The sequence below is a fragment of the Diabrotica undecimpunctata genome, chromosome 4, assembly GCF_040954645.1.
Source record: "Diabrotica undecimpunctata isolate CICGRU chromosome 4, icDiaUnde3, whole genome shotgun sequence".
Taxonomy (NCBI): domain Eukaryota; kingdom Metazoa; phylum Arthropoda; class Insecta; order Coleoptera; family Chrysomelidae; genus Diabrotica; species Diabrotica undecimpunctata.
In genome coordinates, this window is record NC_092806.1 from 122,864,797 (window position 1) to 122,873,430 (window position 8,634).

Genomic DNA, 8,634 nt, shown 5'->3' on the forward strand with positions numbered 1-8,634 from the left:
AAGCCCTCAGCTTGGCGATTCATCATATCTCATGATGCTCATGGAAGAATACCCATAACGGACGCCAATACTTGGTACGATCATTTAAGTCTTAAAATAAAATAGTTACAATATATAAATGGGGGTATTTAATTTAAATACTATTAAACAATAAACTTAAATGAAAAAGACCGGCCCTGGCAAGGTATGGTTAAGTTTTACTGATATTGTACTCCTAGTTTTTAATAAAAACAAGTGGTTTTATTAAACAGTTCTTTAAACTTAAAGTGTTTATCTACTAGATACTACTACGTAAGTCATTTATACGTAATTATTATTTTATTATTGTGAAAAGAAAACGTCAAATACTAAATATACACTACCATACAATCATTTTGTGAGGTAAGCTGCTATAAGTAGCTTATAGTAGCATGCGGTTGGTTTGTCACTTACCAGAGTCGGAGTAAGGCCTTCGCCGCCGTAGCTTAAAATGACTTCACACAATGTAAACACACCTTCCGATCTAAGCAGCCCAGTAAATCAACGTTCGGATATCACAAACAGTTATGCATCAGCCGCTTCACATTCTTTTCCGAGTAAGACCCAAGCAATTGTATTTAGTTGTATCGGTAATAATAAACTACAGGATTATCTCATTCCTTTGGACACAATAGTGAACCCAAAAAATATTATTTTTTCATCTAGATTATCTCATAATAGAATCTGCATGTATTTGGCAAACAAAACCGTAGTAGATAACTTCATGACACAACATGGCTCTATAGAAGTACTCGGCGAAGTTGTAATAGACGAGAACAAATTGCTTTTGTCCGTTTACGTCTAGGACATACCAGATTAACGCACTCCTACCTTTTCACAAAGAAACATCCACCTATATGTAATCAGTGTAACGTCCGATTAACAATCGAACACTTTTTAACAATTTGTAGTAAATATGATCAAGAAAGACAGCGCTACAAGATCCCAAACGCTCTACCACAGGCTCTAGGTCAAAACTGTTTCTGTGAAAATAAAGTGAATTATCTCAGATCCATAAACATTTTGTGCAATCTGTAGGTGTTTAACTTTGTTATTTTATATTTTGTTCCGTCGCTAATAACCTTTTGGTGGATGCGACATATTTTTCTAATAAAAAAAATAAACTTAAATAAAATTGATTGTAATGAGAAATACATTTTCCATGTACTTTGACTTCCAAATAATTTTAAAATAAAATTATGAATGATATTAAACTTAATCTCAATCTCAACGTCAATTCCGTATAAAATAATATTTATCTTGAACATGCTACAAAAAAAGATTTTAAGGATCTTTTTAAATAGTAGACTTTTATTATTTATTGAAATAAATTTTTGTCCACAACTAGTTTTAAAAGAATTTTACTAAAACGAAATATATAAAATAAAATTCTTTATTAGTCTTTTAGAATTCTTTATAAATGCAGCATTTAAACGTATTTCTTTTTCTCCGTTAAAAAGACGGTTTTTCATACTAATCTGAACCATTCTTCGCTATAAATTCAGTGGACTCAAATTTTATAAGGGCATAGCGCACATTTCATCAGAATTGCTTTTACGACAAATTTCTTTCTGCGTTCTTGTATGATGTCATTGACATTCATCCGTACCCGCATTTCCAAGGAGTATTTTTGCAGAAAACAGACTTAATTGGGAAACTTTGATTTAGCGGAGTGGATTTTCTTTTGACGTTATACATTTAAAGATGTACGTATCTAATTTTTTCATTTATGTTATAATATATACAACTTGTATTACTTTTAATAAAATCATGTGTTTATAACTCTTAAGGGTGAATCAAACCTAAATTAAACGGAAAAAAAGAATAATTGTGATAATATATTTCCGCGTCTATAGGATTTCCAAACATTTTTTGTACAGTAAAAGTGATTAACTAAGGCACATATGTTAGTCCAGAATATTACGGTAAAAATAATAGAAATGCTCTAGATTGGCTTGAAATTTTAACAGTAGTTAAGAAATAGCTCAAAGATTAAAATCTACTTTAGGGTGAAAAAAGTTTATAAAAAAAAAACAATGGTAATCGCTATTATAGTCAATTTTAAGACAATTCTTCAGAGTTCTTTCTAAAAGACAACATTGGAGTTATTTGGGACTAAAAGTTCACAAATTACATGTCAAAAAATTATGTTTTTTAATGGTTTTTTGCGAATAACAAAAATTTATTTTTTTTTTCAACTTTAACTTGCTCGGATACTATGGCCACTTACACAGGTACTATAACATGAATTTTCATTACACAAACATTAAGTGTTATAGTCAGAATATATTACAATAATACGGAATGATAATAATATGTTATACAATGTCTAAATTAAAATCTAATTATATTTTTTGATATAAGTGTTTATCTCTAAGGAATTGTAGCACAGCTTTTATTTGGTTAGCGTTGTTTAGGATATCTCGTACTTCACTTTTGAGTTTGTTTTGTAATCTTCTGGCCGAATGTTGATGGCATTCAGTAAGAATATGTTTGATTGTCAAATATGATTGGTAGCTTTGACAGGAGGGACGGATGCTAGAGAACATTAGGTAGCCATGTGTGAGTTTTTGAATGTCCTATCCGAAGTCGTGTTATCACAGTGAAATCTCGTCTTAAGAGGGCTGAGGAGTCAAATGTAGGCTGACTGGTTATTGACGGTTGTATGTCGTGTAAGATCCAACGGTTAGAGTTCCAATGCTGCTGCCATGCTGCCATAGGAGTCTGGTTCTTCTTTTAGTATATGACTTTAGGTCCTTACAAATTTGAATTTTATCGGTGATTTCAGGTGATGCTGTAGCAAGTTTAGCATAGTGTACTGTTATGTTTTGGAACAAGATAATTTGGTAAAAGTCTAGGATCTTTTGGACGATTGGATAATCGGTAAATATATATTTGATAGAATGGATTGATGCTAGAGAGTCTGTGTATATAGTAACCTGCTTATTAGGTGAAGATATATGGTTAAAAGCTTGCAATATACTAAATAATTCGCCAGTATGATTGCTGCTGATGGCTGGTATAAGTGATGACTTAATTAGTGAATCAGAGGTTGTAACAAAGCAGCCTACTCCTGTGATATTTTTGAGTCATCCGTGTATAATATTATGTCGTATTTATTTGTAGTTATAATGTCTTTAAATGCATTTATAATGATCTCTTTCGGATGTTTATTTTTATCGAATTTGGTAAGCGAGATGTTAAATTTGGGCGTAAACATGATCCAAGGAGAAGATGGGGGGATAAAGAGGAAGGGTATGTATAAGAGAGATATCGTCTGTGCTAAAATTAGTGGAATAGGTTTTATTGGTGGTAAGGAATTGGTATTGTGGAAACTATACGTGGACATTACAAATAAGGAATGCACTGGATTAGAGAGGTTAGCTGATACCGATACTGCATAAGAGAGTAGCAGTTGATTTCGTTTTATATAAAGAGGAGGTTCGTTAGCTTCGCAATAAAGATTATCTACAGGACTAGATCGAAAAGCGCTACAAAGACGAAGGGCTATGTTGTGAATTAAGTTTAGAAGGTTAATATATGTTTTGGAGGCGGATATATATATATATATATATATATATATATATATATATATATATCCTTTTATATAAAATAAAATCCGCGTATAAAAAACAAAACAAAAATATTTTTACCATAAATTTGTTACTCCGGTGAATAAGTGGTTGTCAATTTTGCATAGTTTTCAGGCGACGGCTTACAAGTTTTGACAACATGTCATAAATCCATTTTATATGTAGAATACTAAAACTTTACAAAACATATGATAGAATAAAAACATATTATTGGTCTCATTCTGTAACTACTAAGTGATTAGGATATTGAGACATGAGACTTAACCATTTGTTCACCTCAATATATTAATGAAAATAAGCTAATCTATGTATTTTATTTTTTGGTTTAACGACTTAAAACATAAAAAAAGAATATTTCTTTATTTAAAATTTAACAAAAACAGTTTTACAGTAAGTTTAAAAACATTTATTCTGAATTAGGTTGTGTATCTTGGTCAGGATCCAATTCCTCCAGGTCAGGATCATTGGCGACATCGATTTTCGTTTTTAGGTTTTGATAAAATGCATGGAATGAAGGATCTATTAAAAGCAATAAAGACAATAAGTCCTTATTCTTTTGTGTGGCCATCGGCACTGATTCGTTGTTAATGTAAGGTAAACTAAATAATCCAGTTGAACGTCCTCTACGAGCAAAATTTATTGTTTTGAATCGATCTTCTTGTCTTAGTGAGCATTTAAATAAAATTTGGCCACTGCTTTGAGCATATTAAAGACATTTCACAGGTTTATACAGAAACCGTTCGCCATCAATATTAATTTTTTTAATAATGAAATGGCCAGGTTTCGTCACAAGAGAATTGAAATCAAAGAAATTCTCTTTAAACATCATTACAATTTCAAAGGGATTTTTCTGCTTAGAAATTCTGATTAACTGTGCCCAGTCGTTAAGATGATTTATTTTTACATTGGTTTTTTTCTTGGCCCTTTCAATAACGAAGTGGTCAGTATCACACTCCGAATGAGTATGACCACTAACCAACAATTTGTGGTTTATCTTCAGGTTTGATTTTTGATTATCAAAATTAAGAAACATTATTTCGCTATATTCCGTTTTCTTTTGTGCCCTTATATATGTGTCGATTTTTTTTTCGAGGTTGGCTAACAACGTTTCCTCTCTTTTAGTGAGTGCCCAGGTTTCTGAGCCATATGTGAGTAGCGGTCTTATTAGGGTTTTATATATTTGGCATTTTGTTTTTCGTGCGATGTTATCTGATCTTAGTTGCCTAATTAAGCCATGGTAATATTTATTTGCAATAAATATTCGCCTCTTCACCTCCTTCGTAACGTTATTATCAGACGTGACTAGGGATCCCAAGTATATACAGTTTTTTACCCCCTCTATGTTGTATTCCCTATTGTTATATTTTGTGGCTGCCTTATTTCTGCGTTTTTACTTACCTGCATATATTCTGTTTTGGTCTGATTGATTTTAAGACCACTATTTTGTGCAGCTCGTTCTATTTGGTGGTATGCCTTTATCATTTCTCTTCTTGATCTTGCGATTATTATTATTATAATTATATTACAAATAAGGGCAGAGAAGCGAGCTCCTATTATGCCCAAAAATCAAAAATAAAAAACATCCTTATAAAACTAATACCAATCATAAAGTTTAACAACAAGTTTAAGTAAACATAAACAATTAAGTATTTTATATAAAAGTTGAATTGTGAGACAATAAATAAATAAATAAATAGAGAAGAATAGAGTCCGAGAAAGAAACAAAAATCACAATCCTATAAATAAAATAAACCGCTATCAAGTTTATTCTTAAAGATGTTAACACTAGTTGCCGATATGGTGTCTTGATCCAAATTCTTCCAGATATTAAAGATTCTATTTGACAAAAAGTTCACCCTGGACCTTGCAGTAGATTGTTCCCTCTTTAATTTGTATCGATGGCCTCTTAATCTTTTGTCTTGATTCAAAGTGAATATGGTGCTTAGGTTTCCAAAATTATGTTTTAAAATACGGAAGGACATAATTAGATCACCTCGAAGACGCCGCTGCTCGAATGTTGTAAGATGAGCCATGGATAATCTCTCTTGATAGTTAGGTCTTACACGGCCGTATGCCAGTCTTGTGGCTTTACGCTGAACATTTTCAAGTAGGATCTTATCGCGAATGAGATCTGGATTCCACACTGGTCCGGCAAACTCAAGAATAGGTCTAACGTTTATTGAGTAAAGTTTACTAACAGAAGTTAGAGATATACATGTAAAACATTTACGGATCAAAAACAGTTTCGAGATTGCACGTTTACACACCGTCACTATGTGATCAGACCAATTTAAGTCACTATTAATTATCACTCCGAGATCATTGTGGGAGGTTACCGAGTTTAAGGGATGTCCATTAATAAAGTACGGTAGTGATGGGTTATTTTTGCCGATATGTAAAACAACGCATTTTTCAATGTTAAGCGGAAGTAACCATTCTGAGAACCATTTGAATATTGCGTCAAGATCTTGTTGAAGAACATGTTGGTTAATAGTTGGATTCACATATAATTTCGTGTCATCAGCGTAAATGGAAACTTTACTGGATACGATGAGCGGAATATCACTAGTGTAGAGACAAAATAGTAGCGGTCCAAGTACTGATCCTTGTGGGACTCCACTCTTGACTGGCTTATCTAGTGAGTGGTCTTCCCCAACACAAACCCTGAAGTATCTGTCGGATAGAAAATCTTCAATCCAAATGTTCAACTTTCCGCGGATACCATAGTGATCCAATTTAGGTAATAATCGATGTTTTGGAACACGGTCAAAAGCTTTGGAGAAGTCTAAGTAGACTACATCGACAGGATTCCGATTGTTTAAATATAATGACCAATCATTTACACAATGAAATAAATTTGTGATCGTTGAACGACCTTTGATAAAGCCATGCTGTTGGTGAGGGATGATATTTTCTTGAAGAAGAAACTCAAACATAGCTTCCGAAATAATCGATTCCATGACTTTGCCGACAATAGGAACTAGGCTGATTGGACGATAATTATTGCAATCAAGTTTATTTCCTTTCTTGAATATAGGAGTAACCAAAGCCAATTTCCAGGACGAGGGGAGAGAACCTTGATTGAAAGAAGCATTCATTATAAGAGATATAGGGATGGCTACAGATTCTGCACATTGTTTGAGGAAAAAAGAGGTAAGTCTGTGTAATCCAGGTGATGTATTATTTCGTAGTTTCCCTAAATGATATTTAATTTCATCTGGTGTGAAAGATATATTGTTGAGAGTTTTAGACAAACGTGGGCACATTATTTGAGGAATTGTATCGTTAGGTTCATTTGTAAAAACCTGTCAAAAATTTGTCAACATCATCTGCAAATGCTAGTATTTGCACGCTTTTATTAATGATTGTTCCTCGTGTATTGACTGTTGTGTCCCTCAATATTTTCTTGAGTACGATGTTAAACAAGATGCATGATAGAGCGTCTCCCTGGCGTAGTCCCTTTTTCACATCTATTGTTTCCGTTTATTCATTTTGTATCTGGATTCTGGATTTTGTATCTGGAAGTAAAAGAAATAGTCAGCAAAACATTAAATAGAAAATTTAAAGAAATCGATAATACAACGGAAAGCACAGAAGATAAGATAGAATCCCTTAAGAAAACAATAGACGACATTAAAGACAATTTTATGAAGAACGAAGAAGGTAAGAATAAGACATGGATGACGACAGAGATTCTGCAACTAATGGAAGAAAGAAGGAAAAACAAGAACGAATACTCCATGTATAAAACATTACAGCGAGAGATACAGAGAAAGATCAGAGAAGCCAAACAGAAAGAACTGGAGAAAAATGCCAAGAAATCGAAATTCTCCAAAGTAAATACGACGACTTCAACGTGCATAAGAAGGTAAGAGAAATTACAGGTAAATGTAAAAACAGAAGAATAAGTAAACTTGTTAATGACAATGGAGAGATAATCGTGGACAAAGAGAGTATCAATGATACCTGGAAAAATTACATAAGAAATTTATTTGTTGATGAGAGAGAGAACCAGCCCCCAATACCTACGGAAACAGGACCACCTATACTAGTGGCAGAAATAAGAGCAGCCATAATATCACTTAAAGAAGGTAGAGCTCCAGGACCAGACGGAGTACAATCTGAATTTCTTAAACTTCTTGATGATGAATCTTTAAGAGTACTATGTAAAATCTTCAATAATATCTATGACACAGGCAATATCCCAAAAGATTGGCTACTTTCAGAATTTATTACCTTACCAAAGAAACAGGGAGCAAAAAAGTGCGGAGAATATAATCTAATAAGTCTAATGAGCCATACATTAAAACTTTTTCTTAAAATTATACATCGTAGAATATACAAGCTATGCGAAGAGAGAATACAAGACACACAGTTTGGATTCATGAAGGGCGTAGGTACAAGAGATGCACTGTTTAGTCTACAAGTATTATTTCAAAGATGCAGAGATATGACTTGCGATATTTACACCTGCTTTGTGGACTACCAAAAAGCATTTGATACAGTTCAACACCAAAAAATGATGGACATTCTAACAAAAGCCCAAATGGATGATAAAGATCGGCGTATAATACAAAATTTATACTGGAACCAATCAGCCACAATAAGAACGAATTTTGGAGGTGAACCAACGGAAATGATCCAGATTCTACGAGGCGTTAGACAAGGTTGTATACTTTCACCTATATTATTTAATCTATATTCAGAGGAAATATTTAGTGAAGCTTTGGAAAAATGCGAACATGGAATACTTCTAAATGGAGAACGCCTAAACAACATCCGTTATGCAGACGACACCGTTATTTTTGCAGACAGTTTGAACAGTTTACAGCAACTGATAAACAAAGTAAATGAAGTAAGTGAAAGATTTGGACTTCAAGTAAATATAACAAAAACTAAATTTGTGATCATCAGCAAAAATAAAGTTAGAGACGCTCAACTACTTATCAATAATACACCAGTGGACCGAGTAAAACAGTATAACTATCTTGGAACAACAGTAAATGAACAATGGGATCACTCA